Source organism: Hemibagrus wyckioides, linkage group LG06 (genome assembly GCF_019097595.1).
Source record: "Hemibagrus wyckioides isolate EC202008001 linkage group LG06, SWU_Hwy_1.0, whole genome shotgun sequence".
Classification (NCBI taxonomy): Eukaryota; Metazoa; Chordata; class Actinopteri; order Siluriformes; family Bagridae; genus Hemibagrus; species Hemibagrus wyckioides.
This window is the reverse complement of record NC_080715.1, coordinates 14,977,170-14,994,955: the sequence shown is the minus strand read 5'-3', so window position 1 is coordinate 14,994,955 and position 17,786 is coordinate 14,977,170. Positions and strand designations below refer to the sequence as shown.

Here is a 17,786-nt window from a genome sequence, read left to right as displayed (position 1 = left end):
AACCACATTATTTTACACATGACACTGCAGCAGCGATCTGTTAATCAACCAGGCTCAGTGTGTGGTACACACAGCTACAATATATACACACACACACACACACAAAGATTCACACCTTCACACTAACATGGCTCGGTGAAACATTTAAGGCTGCACCACTAATTGAAAGCACCCAGATGTATTTTATACAAAGGAAAAACAGCAAGTCTTTCCACAACACACACCTCCTCTCCTGTCTGCACTGAGCAGAGTGTGAACTTGTGTGATGTTAGACAGATTAGGGGCGCAGTAGAAGTACCGAGATCTTTCTAATGTCACCTCTGCTCTAGCAATTCAAGTCACTAAATTTGATCCAAAATCATGAATAAAGAAAGTTTAAGTATTAATCCTCTCCTGCCTAGTGTCTACACTTACAGACATTTTAAGGCGATAGATGTGAGCAGCTCCAAGTCTCTTTAGCATTACTGAAATACATTATAAATCATCTTCCTGACTGGTTTTGCCAGTGTAGTGTGTCTCATGAAGATCGTTGCAAAATCTATTCAAAAACTGTACATTAAATCATAAAATCTTTGTACAATTGTACAGAATATATTCTTTGTACGGAATATATTTATCATCAGCAGCAGCAGCAGCAGCAAAAAGTAGTAAAAGAAGAAGAAAAGGAAAGAGGGTTTTTTTTTTCTCTGCCATTAACAATAGTCATTAATTATTTACAATAATTAAATATGATTAAATTCCAATGAATCAGCCAAACAGCCACTGCTGGAGAAGTGCAAGACAGAATTGTCTTCTGATTCCATCATGCAATTATTACCATTTGCTTGGCTGCATTTAAATCCAGCAAAGCAGTGCTGCCTTCCTCATGTCCTAATCACCCAAGCCGATATTCCAATATTACAAAAGACAGATCAGTATGGCAGCGATGCATCACCTTACAATTAAAAGGCGCAAATCAAATTCCTGGAAAAGAAAGTCCGAAATGAAAACACCCTCTAAATTCAAGCAAGGATCAGTTGTTTCCTATGTAGCACATGTCTTAAACAGCAGAGAGGGAAAAAAAATCAGCAGGACACTACCACAGCGAGCAGACACTTACTGATTAATAAGAAGTGAACTTCAGTGCAGGAACATGAGTAATCCACAACCTGTAAAATATGGTCTCTCACACACACACACTCTTATCAACATGATCATCTAATCTGGGTTATTTATTCATCTTTCTAATCTGGGTTAGTTATTCATCTTTCTAATCTGGGTTAGTTATTCATCTTTCTAATCTGGATTAGTTATTCATCTTTCTAATCTGGGTTAGTTATTCATCTTTTTCCGCCCTGAAAGATCAAAAAAGATCTAAGCATGCTGAAATGAACAAGAACTGAAAAAGAGAGATCTATTACTATAAATTAGGTATCACAATTATAGTTAAGACAATAGGCTCGGTACGGTATTACTGAGCATGAAGATACAATAACACAAAAGATCAAGTTACATGAAAACTGCATTTGAAAAACAATAGATATTCTGGTTATACATTCAGCATGTTATTCATAGTGACTAGTCCATTGTTAAAAGAGGGGAAACTTCCCACTTATGATTAATAAAAGTGCACAATGCAGTAATATTTGATCAGTGCCAGAGTTTCCTGGACACAGATCAAACCTATTCCATGATTAAAGCACATCTTCGGTGGTGAATACCCACTGAGAGAATAATTTTGTTTCCTTCTCAGCTTTCTCGAACTCTAGATGAGGCAGGAGGTTATCAGCACGACTGCCAGCTTGTCCTCCCCTTCTGACACATTCTGGTGAGCCAGCAGCTTTGCCTTATTTTCATTAAACACAGATCCATCTGGGCGTGCTTCCGCACTGCTGGGGTGTATTTATACCCTCCCGTGAGCACCATTACACCTTATTTACACACACAGACACTACCTATAGTAGCTGTAGGTATCACGAGATGTGCTATTTGTGGCTGCACTAACAATACCACTTTAATTGAACTAACACAGCCTTTCTTTAGATCACACCGCTGATTAGAAACCTCATCAGGCTACAACTGCAAATCTATAATCAAATTCATAAATCTGCAGTTGTGCTACTCATCTACATTTCATGTGTGCAAAGCTTGCAATACAACCGCTCAGCATCACAAAGTTCACTTTATAATGAGGAATCACAATTAATGCATCTGCTTTCATTCAACATTTACAAATTACTGGTTGCGATACCAAAGCACATAATTACAGCTGGTAAAAAATTAAAGCAGGGCTTTTTACTGCAACATCTAACTATCAGGATGCAGCGAGACCCATAATATCATAATTTATATTATTTGATGGATTTTCATTTTGAAAGTCAGCAATAGGTTGTTCTCACATCTCAATCCTTAATTATCGCAGACTGCACATTAGGTCAGGATGCTCATCTCTCTCTCACACACACACACACAGTATGATTTGTTAAAAGGCTAATTTGCTCCATCAAGTAATAGCTGTCGACTACAGGAAGCCTTTAAAGCCTAATGTATTGCTTCCCAAAAACCAGTAATGCAAGCGCTCACTTGCAGCCTGCTTTATTTAGGGCTAAATATGTGCCTTGTGTCGAAGAGCCACGCGAGCCTGGAGGTGCTCAGGAGATTTCCATCAAAGCACAACAACCAGCAGCAGCACATCAATACCAGCCTCAATAAAGAACAGAGAAAACATCTCCCATTAAAATGCTCTTCTACACGACAGCCCTTTCCTGCCAGTTCACCACGGCCAGTCTACAGAGAGTGAGAACGAAATAATGCAGGAGTCTTATTTCTGTTCTGTTCAGCCGTTTCAGTTTTGGAGCCGTGGGGGAGCACAAAAGGTCAGAGCTAGGCCTCTGACTAAAAGGTCTTTGAAGTGTCACACACGCAACGATGGCTAATGTTACAGCCATGGGACTCTATGGATTATTTAAAGATAACAACTGAAACCCAGGTCCTGCGGTACTTCACATTTTTGGTGTTTTCCTGGTTTAACTCACCTAATTTGACTAATCAGATAATTAACTGTAGGTATATTAGAGCAGTAAAAATCACTAAAATATACTCCAGGGTTACTCCAAGACCAGGGATAGCTAGCTGTGATTTAAGGGAAATGACAATGTGGTACACAAGGATTACAACCACAAAAACGTGTGAAGCAGATTTGATAGTTTATTCACTATGGTATATGGTATAATTTGATTGGAAAACATCATGCCTTCGTATCCAGCATCCAGCATATACAGCATTGTTACTGGCCATTTATCCACAGTCCTCTGACCACTGGATGGTGTCAAGGGTGTACAGAGACTCCAGCCAGTCATTAAACGCCTAAAAACTTCATTAATTTGTGACTGATAAACTGAGTGCATAGTGTGCATACTATGTTTTGCATATGGCCCAAGCTCTTTGTCTCTTTGCCTCACAGTCATTCAAGGACAGACTTTCTTCATACCCTTCCTCACTTGTTTCATGTTGCGTTTGGGGGGGGGGGGAAATCACTTGTCTGCAGCAGCAGCTGCAAACACAGCTAAAATGGAGACGCTCTGTGGCAGCAGTGACCAAATTTTAAATGCAGAGAGATCAATAAATAAGACGGGGCTTGCTTGCAGATGCACAGCCACTGTGTGTGTGTGCGTGTGCCTATGTGTCTATGATAACTAGTGAGATTCTGGTGCTTCCAGTGAAAGCAGCTGTCCCTTGGCTATGAATATGCAAGACCTTACTCAACACACTGCTCTTTCTCCCTCTCCCCCGTCAGCTCTTGTGAGTACAGCACACACTCTTCCGCTTCAGGGTGCTAATGGAGGGTAGCAGGCGGGCAAACAGCCCAAACTACTGGCATTTCAAACATCACCCCCATTTACACAGTAGGAGGTCTTCATCAGTGCAGCAACTCTGCTTCAACTCCCAAAACATCACAGCCAATCAAAATGAAAGGTGAGAGACAGCTAGACAGATAAATAGACAGATAAGAACGATGAGACATGGAAAGGTGACAACAGAAAGAATAATCACCCCACTGCATTTCTAATAAAGCACCTTTAACAACAACAGCTGCTAAATCAGAAAGTGTCACCTGTCTCTGATAGAGAGCTGAACATGAGGCAAATCTAAAAAAATATATATTAAAAAAAATAAGGTTGGAAGTTAATTATTTAGTTCTTGGGCTTTGCCTACATTTGTGCCACCCTGAAACTTTGCTAAAAGGTGATGGTTCTGATTAATGAGAACATGCGTCCATATTTACTGATGGGTTCAACAAGGCTAACACCTTTTTTCTTTGTTTTTTAAATAAATCCACCCCATAATGGAAAAAATGAGCACAGAAAATAAATAATGACACACCATCCTCTGCCCAGATTCATTTTATTATCCCTGATCTCAAGATGCCCATGACTCATTCATCAAAGCTCAGGATATCTATATAAAAACCAAACATGTTTCCTTTTAAAAGACCACATAAATGCTCATAGGTAATGCCCCACAATCCAACTGAATTGTTTTCTCATTGCAAGAAATGGGCAGTCATTATAAGGCAAACATGGTTGAGCATGGTCTTGGGTACAAACAGTAACAAAATAAAGATCTGCATACATTCAAAACCCAGTAATGGCTGACCTGAACATGGTGGCCAGCACGTGACAATTTTTTTTAACTGTTGCTTGAAGGCGGTACAAGTTGTATTCCTCATTTAAAGAGGACTCACAAAAGCTCTCTGTGTGGCATTCTGAGGTCACCATGACCCTGTTATTTTTCTTAATCTTAAATAACTGAGCACAGTCCTTGAATTTCCAGTAGAGCATTTGTGTTTCCATATTCCGAAAGCATTCTCAAGAAAAACACTGGATTGCGTTCATTCGTCAGCATTTGTATCACCCATCTACACCACTGGTGTGTTGGCTCTTTAGGTTGAGTAAATAATAAACTAGATTCCAAAGTAAACCTTTACTGCTTTGCATAAACTAATAGCCACTTACTTTTACTTGGCACTGTTGGATTCTTGATTCTGACTAGTCAAAATGGGACTCATTTTCTAGAACAGCAGCACAGACACTATTTCTATCTGGAATTTAAAATCGCACGTTTATATTAAATGTGCTGCTTTAAATCCATTATATTTTCTATTGTAACAAGCAATTCACAAGGACTTGTGGACACTTAACACATAACCTACAGCTTATAATAAGTGTTGTGACCTAATAAAAGGTGTAGAAATTGTTGAGTGGATGAAAGAGAAGATGATGTTTACTCAACATTTATGGAAAGAGTCTCCAGTAACTGTTACTGCGTGTTCTGTCTTTGCACTTTCACAGTAACTTGACAAACTTGTCATCTTATTAACTTCAAGAGACTCTGAAAGAACAACGGATTATAGCCGTTATAATTTCAGTGGAAGTGTAACAGGAATTAACTTGCCTCACAGACGTTCAACAGCAGTAAATAAAATACAAACATAATCAATGCTAAATGCCTGTGGGAATATATGAGGAGTATAACACTCTAGGATGTGCTGTAATTGGAAAATAATCAACCTTTGGATAGTAAAGGCTCATCTATTTGCATTATGCCACCCGTCATAATACAAATATCATAATCTTTTCATATAACCACATGGCCTCTTATATTTACCATTACTTTTGAAACAGAACGACTGATTTGTTTTCATGATACTGCAAATGAAGTATCCTACAGAACAAACCCATAAAAAGTCAACCCACTTTGAACTTTCAAGTATTCGTGTTTATTGTTAATAGGTTCATATTGAGCTGGATGTTGGATATCAAAGCCTCATTTGTCTGGAAAACTACTGCATAGTTTCCTTGGGAAACATCTCAACCACAAAACAAGCCCTGACAGCTCTACTTTTCTCTCCTTCGCTCTCTTCAGCTGAGGTACTACACCAAGTATATCAAGACCTTCTTTTGTGTTCAGCTGCTGTACCACAAAAAGCAACAATGGCCATTTGTTTGCACTACAAACTGAGAGAGGAGTGTGGGTGCGTGTGCCTTAGTGAGGGAGCAAGCCTCTGAATGAGGGGGGGAAAAAAGGCAGGGGGAGGTTGCAATTCATTTCCACTAATGGTTTCCAAGCATCTCCACAGAATCAAGCAGCTGTCAAGTGAATGCATCAGAGTGGCGAGCTGCATTTCCCAGAAGAGACGAGCGGCACATCAGAACGCTCAGCAGAACAGATGCTTCATTCCTTATATTAGCCTCTCCATACAAAACAAACAGCGAACAATAGAGCCGTGGATGTTGCCATGAAGTATATAACAACTCGGCCAAGAAGGATCCCGTTTTAAATAAACCAGGACTACATTTATGTACCGATGTAGTTTACAAAATTAGGCTGTGTCAGTAGAGTGGCATTTTCTGTGTAATGCGAGTTGTGCAATTTAGCTGAGGAGCACAAAGCCTCTGTGCTGTGTCCACTGATGAGAAATACCCTCTTCACTAGAGAAAGACCTGGGGCATTTACAACTCCAGCCTGTGTCACACACAAGAATGCCTGTTAGTGCAGGCTGAAAAGACTCTTAAGCCTGTTTTAAGGCTCCATCTCAGCTTAACCTACATATCCCAATGTCGGCTTTAAAAAGACATAAAATCTGACGTCTTTTTAATAACTCAGTGACCAGTCCATTCAAATATATTTCATTGACTTGATTCATCCAGGTGATGCCTGTTCAGATCCGTTTTGCAAGGGAACCAGGGCCAAGAAGTCAAAGTACAGACAGAACAAGTAAACGGTTTGTTTAAATGTCTCTCCCCTCCTCCAACCCTCACATATGTCACAGTATCCATCTCCATTCGACCATGTTGTAATCACAACCTTGTTTTTCATGTAACACAGCCTATCATGTGTAACACACTTCTTACCTTAGACTTAAAGACTGTGTGTGTATGATTAACGCCAGCTAATAAAGTTTGTTGTGCGGCATAAGTACAAATTAGTACGTTTACTGCTCTTGAATATTCATTAAAAAGTGACTTTCGTTCCAAAATTATGCTAATTGGATTTCTAGAGTGTTATTTCTCCAGTAACGTTCTAAAGCTTCAAATACAAAATGTCCAGGTAATGATGCAAAGGAAACCATTAATACATCAATCTCAAATCAGCACACAATCCTTTAGGTATCTTTACAAAGTGTCATCACCTAACTTCTCCTCTTCTGTGAATGTTTAAAAGTGTGGGGAAAAAAACAAAAACAAATAAAAATGACTGAAAGTGTTAAAAGACCAGTAAGATGGGAAAAAAAGGCTCATGGTGATAAAGCATAAAGGGTTTATCATAAATGTAAACAAAAACAAACAAACAAACGTTAACAAGCCTTGAATCCACAAAATCCTTCGATATACAGATAGATAGATAGATAGTCAGATAGATAGATAGATAGATAAAAACTCATTTGTTTACAATGCTCTGTCGAATAGACATAAATACACAAAGTAATTCTAAATGCTTTTTCCCCCCTGAAACCATAAAAGCGATTAAATGTATTTGCTCGTCCTCTTGGCTCTTTCTCTCACTTCCAAAGTTGTTTACCCCCCCCCTAAAAAAACAACACTAAACCATACAAATAAACATTTTGTTTTCTTCCCTTCATGTACGTCAAAACACAACGACTTATTCCTTCCCCAGTTGTTACACCGACCACATGAATGAAATCTGGAGTTTAGACAAAAGAGGTCAGTCGCACTGGTGAGATTAGCCAGCCTTGTTAGCCTCCTCCTCATTTCATTACAAATTAAGCGGTCCGTCGCAAACAATTGGAAATGAAACCGCAGAAAAGAGTTGAATAAGTTTTAAGAAAGGCTTGGATCGCTTTGCCTCCCAGGCAGTCTAGATATATATATATACATATATATATATATATATATCTTAAAGAAACTAAAATCGGGATAAGCGTTAAGTAAACAATCTCACTAGAAAACAGCAGCTGTACCACCACCAGTGTTAGAGTCAAACACACTGCGTTTACCAAAGCTTGGTACTAGATGGGATATTTTTTCTTAAGAGGAAAAAATAAATCATTTAGAAGATTACTTTCAAATAAAAACAAACTCACCTTTCTGTTTTCACCTTCAGATCTCGGCTCTTGTCTTTAAACTGCAGCTTCCAGCAGCGTCTTCATACAGATCTGTGTTTCTTCCTGATTTATAAAAAGCGACGCGCCAGTGAGCAGATGTCAGACCCGGAGAGTGGAGCGGTGCTGTTGTCTTAGAGAGAGAGAGTGAGAGAGAGAGAGAGAGAGAGAGAGAGAGTGTGTGTGTGTGTGTGTGTGTGTGTGTGCAGATAAAAGAGAGACTCTTCACACTGTGTTCACTTCTGCACCGTTTCAGCCAACGGTTGTGACGTCACACTTTCCGTCTGAACGCCTGCATTTATTCAAGATACTCCCAAAAACTTCTAGCATAACAGGTTACACGCCGTATCCTCTTCTCTCCTACTTGCAAAGCCATGTCATTTAGTAAATATAATGGCATTCATGAAAAGAGAGAGAGAGAGAGAGAGAGAGCATTACTGATCTACTTAGATGGCCATTGTTCCCATACAGACCATGCAAAAAAAAAAAAAAAAATGCAGACAGGCTAGTACACATTTCACAACAGATCATCATTTTCATTTTCAGTATGCAGCCTTGCTTTAACACTACCAGATTTAGACACTACCACCTCTTCTTTCTTTTTTTTTTTTTTTTACCTATTTTTATACTGCGGTTTAAAAACCTGTTAGCCCAGTCGGGTAATATCGAGTAGTCTGAAACTGACCAAAAAGAAAGATGACCATCTTAATCTCAAGATTTGATCTGAGGAGGATTGTATGGACATCTAGCAAAGTCATGTAAAACAAGCAAAGGTTGACCAAGCAATCTGTTGGAGTTACAACAGAAAAGTCCTGAAGAAAGTGGAGGCTTAATATATTACACCTCAGAGGATCTACTCAGACAATATGTTGCATTGGAGGGGGAGTTATAAAAGCAGTTATTATTAGAAAAAGTTGTTTTTTTTCCAATGATCACATTCAGAGTAGAAAATACGAATTTATACCATTGTACCAAAAGAGTTTGCAACACGCAGAATCAGATTAAATGTTAATTATACAAAAGGCTTTTCAATTTGGACTGATAAGCACAGGTATCTAATTAACAAACACATTTCAGCATCTATGCTAAATCACATACTTTCCACTTATACATATACACACATCAGGAATCACATCATACTTTATTCATTTTATTTTTAAATGTTTTATATTGTATGCTTTAAGGTGTTTGAAATCATATATATATTTTTTTTTTTTACTTCATTAGAGCAGGATTCACAATTTGACCCTTTGTGTTCCTTGTGAAATGTATCACAGTATGTGTTCAAATAAAATTTCTCTTAAGGTATTGTACCAAAGATAATAAACATATATGATAGGTTACAGGGATCGAATGTCTTATGGGCAACATGTTGACAGTGTAAATTCTAACACCCCCATTCTGCCACTGTTGGTTTCTTGAAAGATGCCCATAACACTCAACTGCTCTTTGGCTATATCATGACCTGAATTGCCCTCCAAGCTGAAGTATATGGAGAATACTGTATTTGTTATACTGTAAACATGTTTATATGTAGCATGGCAAACGGCTGTCTGTCAAGTTCAGCATTCAAGAGAGATTTTTGTTATGCAAATGAAGACCAGAGACTTGGTGAGCAGTTTTGAATCTGCGGGTTGGATAAGAAGTGACAAGAGGTGAGCGATGGGGTTGAGAATGGTGAAGTAGTACAAAGAAAATATCAACATGTTATCTAACATTCCCTATGTAGCGAATGAGAGAGATAGTCCACAATCGAAAGGCATGATGTAAACTGCTATATTTTTAAACCCCAAGGTGACAGCATGACATGTAGAGGATGCATAGAAACCTCTAACTTAATGAGAAATGTGATGTGCTTGTGGGAATTCCTTTAATAGCTGCTTCAACACCATTGATTGGGAAGGATAATAATCCCTATGGCACAAATGTACAATGCTGCATCTTGATTAAACCTACCTTGAGCACATTAAAATGCGCTTCATGCTACATTGTATTTTTAAATGAAAAAATGGCCAATTGTACATTACTGATGCTTTCCTATCACATAAGAGTCAGTTCCATGCAGAGAATAGCCGCCCTTGGTAATTGCATAGTAGAAGTCATTTAGAGACAAAGTCAGACCCTCCTGAATTAAAGATGCGTGAATATCCTTATTCAGCTTTTGGAATATAAAGCAGGTTTCTGTGGCTGCTTGCTGTCTCGCAACCTCATTGATTTCCCCCATCTTCAATCCTTGTGAGCGAGGGGGGTCAGTTTTTGCATTTCTTTTAGAGATGCAGGAAGAGACAACACCGTCTGGCTCGATGCCGTCCGAGAGAGAAATGATTTGACACGTTTGTCACCCTAGCAGTGAGCTGCTGGGATTTTAATTGTATTGGAGAATCTTGATTAGCGAAGGCATGGGGGGGGGGGCGAGCTCAAAGCAATGTCATTATCACAGAAGGCTTGCATACCAGGCTCTTATGCATGCCGTGGAAATGTCAGACCCGCTCAGTCTTTTGTAGCATAATAAGTGCAAGTACAATGACTGCAAAGCAAGTATGTTGTGGGGGGAAGGGCAAATAGCCTATTTACTTTAAAAAGCAGCTTTAAAAGAGTCTTGATTAAAAAGTATAATGAGACAGAAAGAAAGCATAAAGATGATTTCTCCCAGGACTGATGGAAAACAAATTAATGTGATGATTGATTTGCTTTTCATTTTTTTTTCTATTAGGCCACATAGCATCCTGGAGTAATCAGCTGCCAGGCTTGTGCTTGCTGTTATTGATTTTCTCCTAACACATTTAAAGAACACAGATTTTAACCATGCTCCAACTTACCTGATAATTTCACTGAAAATCTGAGCTCCAGCACCTGGAAAAAATAACAGAAAGTATAGCATTAAAAATGTAATTTCTCTCTTCAGCTCTGCTTTTTTGCCATGCTCAGTTTTCTTAAACATTTTAATTACTTATTAAAGGTCATAAGGCATTATTACCTATAGAGTAGGTCAATCGCTATAGTAAACCAAATAAACCAAATACGCCAAATGTAATGCATTACACTGATTGTTTCAGTGACTCTTTTAGATTATCATCCTATGACTGTGATTTGTATTGTGAATATATTACATTAGCCATGTTTCATGTATTTCTCCTTAGATTGTGCCAGTAAACATGCTTACTGCAGGAACCGATGTATTCAAATATCCAAATGCTGTGTCCCTTGATGATGTTTTTGTATTTGTATTTATGAATAAGAAATGTCCTTAATTTCATCATACCATATGCATATCAATATTTAATGGTCTGAAAGTGGAGTGGTCAGGAGGAGACATCAGAGGAGTGCAGTGAGAGTTGTTGGAAGTGCACACGCACGCACACATACACACACACACACACACACACACACACACTCACACACACATGACCACACAGCACCACTACTGAGCCTCTCACACAGCTGGACACAAAAGAGCCAGACACAAAAGAAATTAAAATTAAAGCAAACCCATAAAGGCCATCATAATTTAAGGCTTGAAGGCTTGTTTAAAAGTGGTTTCTAGTGAAAAATAAATGTTTTGTAATTTTTAATAACAGTAATTACAAACACCAGAGCTATTGTTCATATTAAATAGAGACCAATTAGAAAAATGTATGCATGCAGTGAGTACATTTATAGATAGTGAAAATCTATTTGTCTCTAGTACTCAGGTACTTTTCAATTATTCAGTGGATAATTAATTTTCAATTTGTTCTTATCCTCCAAAAAATAGTTCTATTTGGATATATCTTTAAGAAACATATTGCAGGGTTCACCATAGAACTTTTGGTGTACAATATACACTACAATATAAAAGGTTTGTGATCATCACACCCATATGGTTCTTCCCCAGATTGTTGCCACAAACTTGGAAGCACACAACTGTATAGGATTTCTCTGTATGCTGTAGCATTACAGTTTCCATTCACTACAACTAAGGAGCCCAAACTGTTCCAGCATGATAAAACTGAGCCTAAAGGTTTGCTAAAGTTAGAATGGAAGAACTCGAGTGGTCTGCACAGAGATCTGACCTCAACCCCACTGAGCACAGACTGAATGAATTGGAACTTAAGATGTGCACCAGGTCTTCTCACTCAACAGCATTGTCTGACCTCACTAATGTTCTTGAGGCAAATCCTGACATTCGAAAAAAAAATATATAGTGAAGAGCCTTCCCAGAAGGGTGGGGGTTATTATAACAACAAAGGGGGGGGTAAGTCTGGAACAGGATATTCAACAAGTATTTAGGGGTATAAAAGGCAGGTGTCCACATACTTGTGGCCATCTAGTGAATGTTTTGCAAACAAAGCAGCATATCTGTTGAACATACATTTGTAAAATTTGACCAAATTTGTCAGGTGAAATCTTGCATTTATATATATATTGATTACTCACTGGCCATTTCATGGCCTGTAGTCTTTTGAAGCTCAGGATCTTAAAAACATCATTATCTGGGCTTTCACAATAATTAGGCAGTGTAATGTCAGACATTTTTCTTCTTATCAAAAGTGTACATTTTAGAGATTTTCTCATGACTATTCATAAAAGAAATATTTGGCTAAAAATGTGTTTTTCTGTTTTAAATGAGAACAATGTGTTATTTCTTTCTTTCTGAGATGTTAATATACAGTATCTGACATTTAAACTTTTATACCACAGGACAGAAGTGTCTACAGAGTACCATCAGTTAATAATAACCTTTTCAACTTGAAGTGATGGCCACAAGCTATAATCTTGCTATAATCACCATGATATCTAATTAACATATTTACATGATCTGTATTGTCACACATGTCAAGGCAAGCTCAGAGGCCCAAAAGCTTAATGAATAGACAGCAACTACTCTGAATCAACTTTTCACATATGGTCACTGATCCTCATGTTGCTCTTTATTAATATATACGCTATAAAGTGTGTTTTAGTATGAATTTAAGTAGATTTTAAAGATCAATCTTTAGCAACTGGTGTACACGTATACATCATTTTGCATGGCTAATGTTAGAAGCCTGATTTCTGGTTTAAAATGATATTCCTTAAAATGTGCTACAGATGAAATATAAACCAAAAAGAACATTTCTGGTCTGATCTCTCTTTGGTAGCTGAGCTTCATCAAATAAACAAAGCTGCCATAATTGGGATGATGTTTGCCACAGGACCAGCGTCATCTTCAGCTTAAAGCTATGAAATGATTTAAGAGTCATGTCAATATGGGAAGACAAATGAGTGCAGGCACACACTTCTCTGATGGCCATCTTAATTCCATTTTTTTTTCGTTTTTGCGGTGTTAATTGGGTCAGATTTAGAGGCAGTCACTGAGCAGAAGACAGGAGAGAGATCCTGCATGAGAAACATAGCAGGAGGCTCCTGCCTGCATCTCTGCAGAGAGAGAGAAAAAAGAGAGGAGCAAGTAACAAAGACATGACTTTTGCTTTGCAGGATAGTAAAACTTCTTGGTTTTATAGATTTGCAATATTTAGAAGTAGTGCTACATCACCTTTAGCCATATTAAAACGGGTTTAGTGCACAAAAAAACCTGTTTAGACAGATTTATTATTCCAAGTATGCAAGACTATAATATAACAAAGAACATCCGATTTGTGACCGAAATGTATGTTGATGTGCAGCAGCAGCGATAATAGCCTATCTTGTGATCACGTTTCCATGCCAGCTGTCATGAGATGGCATGGCGTATTAACGCACACCACTGTCCATTTTAATTAGCAATTTCAGGTCAGCACTAACGCCTTGAGGCAGCGGCGAGGAGCAAGGATGTGTGAATGAGATCCCTTTCGTGTTATTTGATCAAAAATAGGCCATTACAAGCATAATCATAATGGTGACAAGCCTCATGTGATGTATGTTCCCCACAAACCATCCATCTTGAGGCGAACGGGCCACAGCAGGCGAGAGAGGAAGAGCAGACAGAGGAGAGATAAGACAAAAGCTGAAGGCTGTCAGAGGAAAAAAAGCACCATGCCATGCAGGCCAGGGTAATTAGAATGAAAGCTGGGGCCATCATTCTCATGCATAGAAAGAGGATGTTTTTTTTCCTCCAGTTATACCAAGAAGTCCATTAATTATGTTAATCACCTTTACGCATGATAAGAAACATGCAATTTAAGAAAACCAATGTAAAAGAACAGTGCTAGGAAGACAGACAATTTGCTCATTTCTTAATCAGTGCATATTAGCTATTGTCTAGTTCCTTGTTTTAGTAAGGAAGAGAATGATACAAATGCGATATGTAAGGGTGAGGAAATGTAAATATGCTATACTGCACCCTGGAATTTTTTTTAACTGCTAAGTATACTGCATCTGTGCAAGACTTGCATTTAATCAAGCTGACGACACTAGAGCAGGGAGCCTACTGCTGCATGATCTTGCTTTTTCCAAACAGCACTGCCACTGTCTTTATCTCAGAGATTACTGTTTGCATGTTGGCTTGTAAAATAAAACTGCCAGCATGTAAGGAGAGGGTAGTTGCATTTCTCCTATTGTTATTTCAGTGCAGATTTGGTGTGGGGCTCCTCCCATGTGGTCTTGCCCCTCTCTTAGGCAGTAATTGTATTCTTTTCCAATAAAATAGGCTTTTGTTACATTTGCACATCTCTTCTCCGTTGTCTGGACCTAAGAGGTTGCAGCAGTCCCCTGATCCCTGGGAAAGTTACAAGAAAGAAAGGGGTAAAATGTCACAGAGACATTCTTGCCTTCTGAGAAATCTGTGCTAAAGAAATGGAGAAAGATTTTTTTTTTTTTTTTTTTAAAAAGTGGGGAAGGTTGGAGAGGGGTTACATTTCTAAACTTCTAATAGTCATTTATCTCAGCTCTAGATTGACATTGCAGAATCAGGAAGTCAACTCTCCGGAAGGCATGTGTGTGGTGTTCAGTGTTTGAGACATAGTTTGACCTTACAGCTATTCTGCTGATGATTCACTATGAGTGCAGATAAGACTGCATGCGACTGTTGGAATACACACACACACACACACACACACACACACTCCATGTCTGGGTTGCTATTTTCAAAGAGTATGATTATGAGAACTCACAGGACACAATGTTCCATGACTCTTTTTACTCAAAACCCTGCCAGCCTTAGACAGATATTCATGTTACATAGAGAAAGAATGATTTAATCAGACAAACTATGAAATATCCATTGGGGTACATCATACATTACTCATGCTCTACCTGTGTTCATCAGATGAATCTCTTTTTTGTTCTGTTTTTCCAAAATGCGAAATAAGAACTGCACTGGAGTCGTGTACATGCATTTCTCCATAACCAGCTTTGTAAGATCCGAAGGCAGCTCAGATTGAGAAAGGAAATATGTGTGTCATAACAACACCAGGCTGTTTCTGTGAACATGCTGACCTGCACTTAGCCTAGTGGACTTTGGAGCAGTGATTATAATGAAAGAAAGTAGCTGTTGTTCATTACATTCTGCATTTCAAGACTCAAGTCACAGCAGCCTCTAATTCATATCAATTTACTAACCCTGCTGAAAAATCCAGCGTAGTCTGACCAGATACCAGCTGCCAAAAACACAGGCTGATGTTTCAACCATGTTTGCTAGCTGATAAATGCTGATAGGTGGAAACCATTTCTGAGTTACTGCTACTAATATGCGATTAGTGACAGTGATATTTGTAAGAAACTAACACTACAGTACAGGGAATTTGAAAATCTAAAACTGTTGCTGACAATTTTAGTCAAGTTAGAAAATGGTCTCGACCATCAGGTGTGTTTTGTTCAGGCCAAATTGTAGTTTTCAGCAAGGAAGTCCAGGGACACAGAGAACCTGAAGCCTATCTCAGTGGGCTCGGGGCACAGGGTAGGGGACACCCTAATTGGGGAGCCTATCCGTTGCAGGGCACAAACGTGTACACACACATATTCACACACTACAGACAATTAAGAGATGCTGATCAACAAACAGCAACATATATCAGGAGGAGTACCCAGAGGAAATCCCTGAAGAACAGGGAGAACCAGTAACCAGCCTGGCACACGGCAGAACCAGAATCCCCCAACTCCAGAGGCACGAGGCAAACACATTAAGCAACTGGGTTCCCAATGTAGGGAAATCACCAAAAATAAACTATAATCAAGAAAAACTTAAATGTCACTTTTAATGTCTTCTATTTTGTGCTCAAGATGTGATGGTCGTTGTAAATGTTGTTCATAAGCGCAGCATGCTAAATGAACTAACTCACTTGTATGATTTTTGTCATTATCCCATAATTTGTAATGCTAATATCTGCGCTGCACTAATGGACTATAAATGAATGTAAAGGGTAAAAGGCTTTGCTCTTATCTTTGTGTGCTTGAGTAACCTACTTTTTACTGACGATGCCTGGGAGTACTGGGAATGCTCAAGGTCTTTTACATGAGACGCAGCGCACTCTAGTGGTCATAATTTGTTTTACATTCCTTACAAGAGAGAGACTATTGCCAAATAATGTGATTCACTATATTGCCAAAAGTTGAATTCAGGTTTTGTTTTTTGTTGGGTTGGGCTCGGCCCCTTAGTTCCAGTGAAAGCAACTCTTAAAGCTTCAGCATACCAAGACATTTTGGACAATTTAATGCGGTGAACTTTGTGGAAACAGTTTGGGGATAGCCATTTCCTGGTCCAACATGACTGCACACCAGTGCACAAAGCAAGGTCCATAAAGACATGGATGAGCGAGTTTGGTGTGGAGGAACTTGACTGACCTGCAGAGTCCTGACCTCAACCTGATAGAACACCTTTGGGATGAATTAGAGCGGAGACTGTGAGCCAGGCCTTCTCGTCCAACATCAGTGTCTGACCTCACAAATGTGCTTCTAGAGGAATGGTCAGAAATTCCCATAAATAAACTCCTAAACCTTGTGGAAAGCCTTTCCAGAAGAGTTGAAGCTGTTATAGCTGCAAAGGGTGGGCCAAATCCATATTACATTCATGTGCATATAAAGGCAGACGTCCCAAAATTTTTGGCAATATACAGTAGTGTACCTAAAATAAATGCTCATACCATTGCAGATTTGCTACACACTCAAAATAAGTTATTGTTTGTTAAAAACCTCAAGAACACCTAATAGGCTTTCTTGGCCATATAATATATTGTAGATATTGTCACAACTAGGTTTTCATATTCAAAAGTAACAAGCTTTTAACTCAAGCAGAATAATACTCCTCAAATAACATCTCTCACTCTCCCACATGTCTTTTAAACAGATCCTAACACTGTATGTTAACTTCTATAACCCCTAAGCATGCTGGGTATTATTCAAACTTGTAAATCCCCATATTGACTCAATATGCATATGACATCTAACACAGAGAACTCATCATGTCACTCTCTACATATAAATAGTCAGTAAAGAGGAAACAAGACAACATTTTCCGGTACTCCAGCATGAGCCACTGCTGATTGAAATGATGGTATGTCTAATAATCATGCATCTAACTTCACTGCAATGCCACCATTTTCATAATATTAATAAGTAAAACGTGTGTCTATAATCATATAATGAAAATAATGCTAGCAATCAATATGACAGCAGATATAGTCTAAGGTACAATATGATCTTAATCATTCCACCAGCACTCACTAGCCATAATGAAGTATTTAAAGCACATCATTGCTGGTGGCTGTGAAATGCCAGCGAAAGACAATGA

The 17,786-nt window shown here is 38.6% G+C and overlaps 1 protein-coding gene across 9 annotated transcripts in view; it reads right to left on the bottom strand.

The window, feature by feature from the left end:
* The window catches only part of LOC131354896 (bromodomain adjacent to zinc finger domain protein 2B), a 54,102-nt gene extending 45,841 nt beyond the window's left edge, over nucleotides 1-8,261 (bottom strand). For 6 of the 9 annotated variants that reach the window (XM_058392983.1, XM_058392989.1, XM_058392987.1 and 3 more), the window contains exon 1: nucleotides 8,084-8,261. The gene's annotated coding sequence lies outside the window, so the exon portion shown is untranslated. Of the gene's footprint in view, nucleotides 1-1,099; nucleotides 7,542-8,083 lie in introns of those variants that run through there. The other 3 variants (XM_058392985.1, XM_058392986.1, XM_058392984.1) reach the window with 2 other exon arrangements.
* Between the last annotated feature and the right edge of the window lie 9,525 nt (nucleotides 8,262-17,786).